The sequence below is a fragment of the Mauremys reevesii genome, linkage group 14 (genome assembly GCF_016161935.1).
Source record: "Mauremys reevesii isolate NIE-2019 linkage group 14, ASM1616193v1, whole genome shotgun sequence".
Lineage (NCBI taxonomy): Eukaryota > Metazoa > Chordata > Testudines > Geoemydidae > Mauremys > Mauremys reevesii.
In genome coordinates, this window is record NC_052636.1 from 42,343,410 (window position 1) to 42,350,181 (window position 6,772).

Below are 6,772 nucleotides of genomic sequence, written 5' to 3' on the forward strand. Positions count from 1 at the left end.
TAGACAGGAAAACATCAGACGCTGCTCCCAATGCTACACTCAGTTTTTCAGAAATTAGTCGACTTTATGGCCAGAAGAGACCATTAGAGCATCTAATCTGACCCCCTGCATATCACAGGCCTCCTGTAGGACACAATAGTGAGTTTATTACGCAGGGTCCACCCCTCCCTCAATGTGAATAGTACATGAACCAGCTTTGTAAAGGAGCTGAGATTTCCTAAGAACTTCAAGCAAAATACACCAGTTTCATAAAACAGATTTATTAACTACAGAAAGATGGAGTTTTAAGGATTATAAGTGGTAGGCATAAAAGATCAAAGTAAGTTACCATGGAAATTAAAGATAAATTCACAATCTAAACTTTACACCTTATTACGCTAGGCCGTAGTTCGGTTATGCCACAGTGTTAGGCCTGAATAAAGATGTAGCACAAAACCAGTTGTGCCAACCTGACTAAAAATCAGGCTAGCAGAGGTCTCTGGGTAAACTCAGAGTGAAATACTGAAAAGCAGCATTGTCTTACAAAGCCCTGGGAAAGAGTAAGATAAGTGGGGGCGCTGGTGCCAGCTGTGTTGTGTTAAGACACAGTGTTTGAAGGACCGATAAGAAACACAAGCATCTCACAGTTCTGACTAACTCCCTGATTTAGTGTTCGGTGTGTTTTTAACTCCTCACATTCCTAACCTTTGGCGCTTGTTGAGATATTAACAATTCAATATTGTAGAGACTAGGCATGCGTATATATTAAAAGGTGTAAATCCTCTGCTAAAACCCTGGCAAACACACCTGGGCTTCCACATAACCCTGGGGCATTCTAGTCCAAGTGAGTTGTCCAGGGGGCCAGACCTTGCATCCCTCCATCCTGCTGTGCCAGGAACCCCCCAAGTAAAGGCAAAAAGATACTGTTTCTCTGGGGCCACTGGTACAGAGAAAAGGCGTTTGTCAAGTCTATACACGTAAACCATTCTGCTTCAGGTGGCACCATTGCCAAAATAGTACTGGGTTTGGCACCACAGGGTATTCTGGAATCACATACCTGATTAATAAGCCTTAAATCCTGTACCATTCTATATACAGGTTTTCCATCAGGGTCAGGCTGTGGCTTCTTTACAGCCAGAATGGGAGTATTACATGGGGAGACACAGGGCACTAAATCCCTTTGTTCTTAAAATTCTGCACAAGGGGCTCAAGTCCATGTATAGCCTCAATTTTAAGGGGATATTGCCTTTGTGCTGGGGGAGGCATGTCAGCCTTTATCACTGGGTTTAGAGGTGAGGCAGATTTTACCAACCCCACATCATACTTTCCTCCCACACTATAGGGTTAACTTCGTTCTGAACTCGAAGGGGAAGCATTTCACAGCTGCTGTGAATCAACTGCGTTAGCAGATAAGCTTTCTCTGCTGGGAATCGGAGGGAGATGCTTTCAGGAGTACAAAAAATTTGAGCATGCAGTTTACACAACAAATCCCTTCCCAGCAAATTCACTGGACCATTCATTAGCAGAAAGGAATGCTGAACTGAAATAGGACCCAGAGTAGCCATACAGTCATTTGTCATGAAATGCCATTCGGACTTTCCAGTAACTCCTATTACGCATTTCTCAGTTCTGCTTTTCGTGCCGCCCTCAGGTAAAGCTGAATGAGTGGCCCCCGTATCCACTAATAATTCAAAAGTCTTTTGTCCTAACTTCAGGGGAACCACTGGAAATCGTGCATCACACTTAAACTGTACCATGCCAGCCTCATAAACCTCAGGACCCCAGGGGAGCGGCGCCTCCCTTCATTCATGATCCACGGAGAACTGGCCCACTCCCTCAGGTTTGCAGTCAGCTTTCAGTTTGAGGGGGCATTCTCTCCGCCAGTGTCCTTCCTCACCACAATAGTGGCATCCAGTATTACTGGGACTCATGCTTTCACCCCGTCTGCGTCCCCTGTAGAATTTACCCCCTCGTCCTCCCCTGAAGCCACGATTCCAGCCTCGGCCCCTTCCTCTACCTCCCGACATAGCTACTGCCAACAGCGATACTTGATCCTTCAGATCCTTTTTTTTTTCCTGCCTCCTTTCCTTTTCTTTTAGCTCTTCTCGGCCATTAAACACTCTAGTAGCAATGCTAACTACCTCAGGCAAACTTTTTCCTTGCATACCGTCTGGATGCTCTCGAAATCTCTTAGCAATATCCTCTGCACATTGTGACATAAAAACCATTTTAACCATCTCCTTTCCATGATCAGTGTCAGGGTTCAAGTTCCCATGCTTTCTAACTTCACTAATTAATCGAGCACAAAAATCAGAAGGGTGTTCGCCTGGACGCTGAACACAAGCAGTCACCTTGCTCCAATTTGGAGTAGCTTCCCCTGCGTCCCTAATACCTTTCAAAACAGCTTTCAAAAAATTATCCAAACTTGTCTTGTGAGCTGAATTGTTGGGATCCCACTTAGGGTCGTCACTTGGCCAAGGTGCATTCAAATGGGTTGCAGATTTTTCTTTCACCTTTGTCTTTCATCCTCTGTCAGGAGAGTGTCTAATAACTGATTTACATCTGCCCAAGTGGGCACATGAGTGGAAAAGATTGTATGGAACATTCTTTCCACTGCCTCAGGGTTGTCTCAGACGAGGCATAGTGCGCTGCCAATTAAGCAAATCTGAAGTAGCAAACGGAGTATGAGTAAAAACCATCTCATGTCCCCCAGCAACCAGTGGAACCGGATAAGTTCTCAACGGGGCTTGTAATATCAAGGGTGTCTCAGAAACATCCCCCCCCACGGGGTTAAGCGACCTGGAGGGGGTCCGCAAGGGTGAGGATGAGGGCTGCTGTAATATTGGGAGTGTGTGAGAAGTAGCCCCTGACCAAGTTTGTAAAAGACTGGCCGGAGGCTGCACAGAGGGATGAGGCTGCCTGATCCTCTGAGGATGAGGCAACATCACCCTGAGCCCTCCCTTGATTCTCCTCTGTCCCTGAACTCTCCCTAGCCTGCTGTTCTTGAATCCTTAAACTCCGCCGGATAGGGGGACGAACAGGAACAAAGTCGTCCTCCTCCCGGTGTGACTCTGGGGCATATGGTGAGGAACTTTTACAGGAATTCTCCATACAAACAGCTGCAATAGCCACTGTCCTCCGTGGGTTTATAATTATACCATACAAATAAATAATCCATTTGTCCTGGCCTAAGATCAACCAAAGTATCCCTTAAGGAATTCATCCTGTCTGTGGAAAAGTTCCACACTCTGGCCAATCTTTAGTCGGGGACAAATGAGCAGTAAAAGAAGGCCATTGAATTTGACATAAATTTCTCATTTTAGATTTAACCAGACCAGCGGTTCCAGAAATCTCCTTCCAATCTCTAAGTATCAGAGACAATGGGGCGTCCCCCGGGCACTTACTACCAACTTGTCCCATTTTGTAAGGGGACTCTAACCCCTCTTCCCCGCGTCAAGGTAAAGGGACTCTAACCCCCACCTCCCGCGTCGAGCGCTCACTTACCTCTCCAGGGACTCGAACACCTGGACTGGGACTCAAACCCAGGCTGGGACTCTAACCCAGACTACTTGGATCCTGTGCAAACCTGGACTGGGACTCTAATCCAGACCTAAGTTGTCAGGGACTCTAACCCCGACAATCTGCACTGGGACTCTAACCCAGGCAACCTTAACCCTACTCAACGGGTAGGTGGATGTTGCTGGATTTCTACGAGCTTCAGCTGGTTCACAGAACTCGCCTTATCGCCGACGCAGAGATCAGATTACCAGGCAAGGCTCCTCTAAATCAGAGGATGCGCGCTGCGTTGCCTCAGAGTCTGATCCCCCGCCGGAGAGTCAGACAAAGTCCCGGCGGAGTCGCCAAAGATGTCGGGGACTCTAACCCCAACAGCGAAGTTCGTTGTCTGACCGCAGAGAGACCAGGCAACACCAGCAAGGTCCGATAAAAAGTTCTTTATTGACAAGTGCACGTATCAGTAAAGAACAGCTCGTATCCGAAAAGAACCAGCCCCCCCTTTACAACTTAGTATAGCTTATATAGACAGTTTTATTACCTCATAAATCATTCACTAGAGCAATCCACCCCCTTTGTCTAACAACTAGAAATTAGACACCTTTTAATATATACGCATGCCTAGTCTCTACAATATTGAATTGTTAATATCTCAACAAGCGCCAAAGGTTAGGAATGTGAGGGAGTTAAAAACACACCGAACACTAAATCAGGGAGTTAGTCAGAACTGTGAGATGCTTGTGTTTCTTATCGGTCCTTCAAACACTGTGTCTTAACACAACACAGCTGGCACCAGCCCCCTCACTTATCTTACTCTTTCCCAGGGCTTTGTAAGACAATGCTGCTTTTCAGTATTTCACTCTGAGTTTACCCAGAGACCTCTGCTAGCCTGATTTTTAGTCAGGTTGGCACAACTGGTTTTGTGCTACATCTTTATTCAGGCCTAACAACAGGAAGGCTTCATGCTCGAGCTGCAGCACATGCTGGGCAGGCTTAAGGCTGGGCTCCCCATGGCAGGAGAGAAGAAGAAGACTCGGCCCCTGGAGGGGCAGGCTGGGGCTTCCTGGATCCCATTTGCTCACAGTCAGCGCCCTGCCCCCACTCCCAAGTCATTAATGGCTCCCCCAGGTCAGCCAGAATGGAGCAGCGGTTTTCACTCCACCCAGTCCACTTATGGCTTACAGGCAACTCCCAAACCCCCCACAGCCCACCATGTCGGCCAGAAAGGAGCCCACTCAGCCTCGCCATTGCTGCTTTTCCTTCCCCCCAGAACCCCGCTTCTCCTGGGCTGCAAGGAGCCACCCCTGGGATGCCAACAGGCAGGCACAGGGTTCTGCCTCCCAGCAGCCAATCGCACCTCCCCCGGCTTTGCAGAACGAATGGTGACGCTCTACTAACCCCACTTAGCCACAATGATGTGCTTACTTTCTGCCCTGCCTTTCTCAGCTCCACTTTCCTCTTTTGCCCCATTCCTGCCTCACTTCCTCCTTTGGCAAGTCACGCAGAGGAGGCCAGCAGGAAGAGCCGGCCTCCACCGGCCAACCTCCAACAGCAGAGGAGGCCAAGCCACAAGCCTCCAAAAGGTGACACGCACTCCTCTAGGTTCTCCAGCCTGATGCCAAGGTGCTTTCTCCACTGCTGTCAGCACCTCTGTCATGCAGGGTTGGAGTTATCCCAGGACAGGCCAATAGGAGAAGGAGGAGGCCTTCCTGAACAGCAAGGGGAATCTGGGAAAACAAAGCCAGCATGTTTCTGCCTGGTTTTGAACCAGGGACCTTTTGCGTGTTAGGCAAACATGATAACCACTACACTACAGAAACTCCATCTGGTTGGCTCTTACTCACCCTGGCACAGACCGATGGACAAACCTGGAGAAAGTGGTGGCAGCCCTTCAATAGGTCAGCTGGCAGAGCAGAGGACTGGAGCGGGCACTCAGGAAGTCGTCCTTACGTCGCCCTTGTGACTCCAGCTTGAGGGAGAGCTTCTTTTTCTTCCCCTTGCTGACAAAGAGCAAGAGAAGAATGAAAGGTCAGGTGGGCCAACTCGGTGCAGAAGCCCATGCTGCCTTTTCCTGCTGCATAGCCTGAAATGAGGGACTCGTGGCAGTTAAAGGAACTGCTGCACTTTCAGAAAACATCCCACCCGTGCACAAAGGGGGATAGAAGAGCCTGTTAGTCTAGCACGCTCCCAACTGAACTACTTCAGCAGCTGCTCGGTTTCTTTTTGGCCTCCTGCTTTTCTGTCTGGGATGTTGTTGTCAGCTGTGGCACAGAAAAAGGACATCATTGAGCGGCCCATGAAGACAAGATTCACTTTTGCCGTCCTTGCTCGGCTTTATTTGCTTCCTCGCCCTATTTCTGCCTCAGTTCCTGGGTTACCTGAAGGTGACGGGGGGCCAGCAGTACCAGGAGGAAGTTGGGCAGCTAGACCCTGGTGGCAGAAGTCCTGCCGCCACTTGCCACCCCACTCTCTTCTCCCAGCGTCACATATTGGCCACCAGGGACTTGGGGACCAGCAGCGCAACGGAAGGCAGTGGACAGAGCCACCTCGCCTTGAAACTCCGGCTCATTAAACCACATCTTCAGTCGCTGATGGCTAATGAGAGACAGACATCGCTTGCTATTTTAGCACTTGGAAATGTCATTGGTCAGTCATTGATCCCTGTAATGCTGTTACAGAACAAAGGAAAATAGAATCTCAGTGTGACATACTATACCTTTGGGGGAGCGGCTGTAACCCCCATAATCCTCATTTTCATATCATTGAGATCCTACATATAGAGCATGACTTGTAAGGTATCAGGGAAAGGCTATGATCTGCTGAAAGTCATTTCTCTACCCATAGATGTTTACCATGCATGCATATGAAGTTATGAGAATTGTGCAGTGTGGTTGTCACTGTGCTGCAAGGTCGGGGAGTCAGCCAAATATTAGCTCCCCAGTGGCAACAGCAAGGAAAGTAACCAACACCCGGACAGGGTGTCAAACAACCCATCGACAGCCATTGTCCAGCAAGGGAGCTACAATGCAATGACACACCTGCATGAGGACACCCCAGGGGAATTGCTCAGACTTGCTTGGAGAGACGCAGTGATGCTCACCTGACTCTGAAGGGGGGTGGTGCAAAGCCATGAGGGAAGAAAGGACATGATAAAAGGAGAGACATTTGCCAGGCTTTATCTCTCTCTGTCACCTACATCTACAGACACCCCCACACCAAGCAACTGAAGAGCTGATGAAAGGGGAGAGCCTGGCTGAAAAGCCACCAGCCAGCCTGTGGT

The 6,772-nt window shown here is 48.9% G+C and overlaps 1 non-coding gene across 1 annotated transcript; it reads right to left on the reverse strand.

The window, feature by feature from the left end:
- Positions 1-5,239: 5,239 nt before the first annotated feature.
- Positions 5,240-5,312, reverse strand: TRNAV-AAC. The gene has a single exon. It is a non-coding gene; the product is annotated as a tRNA-Val (tRNA).
- Positions 5,313-6,772: the final 1,460 nt, after the last annotated feature.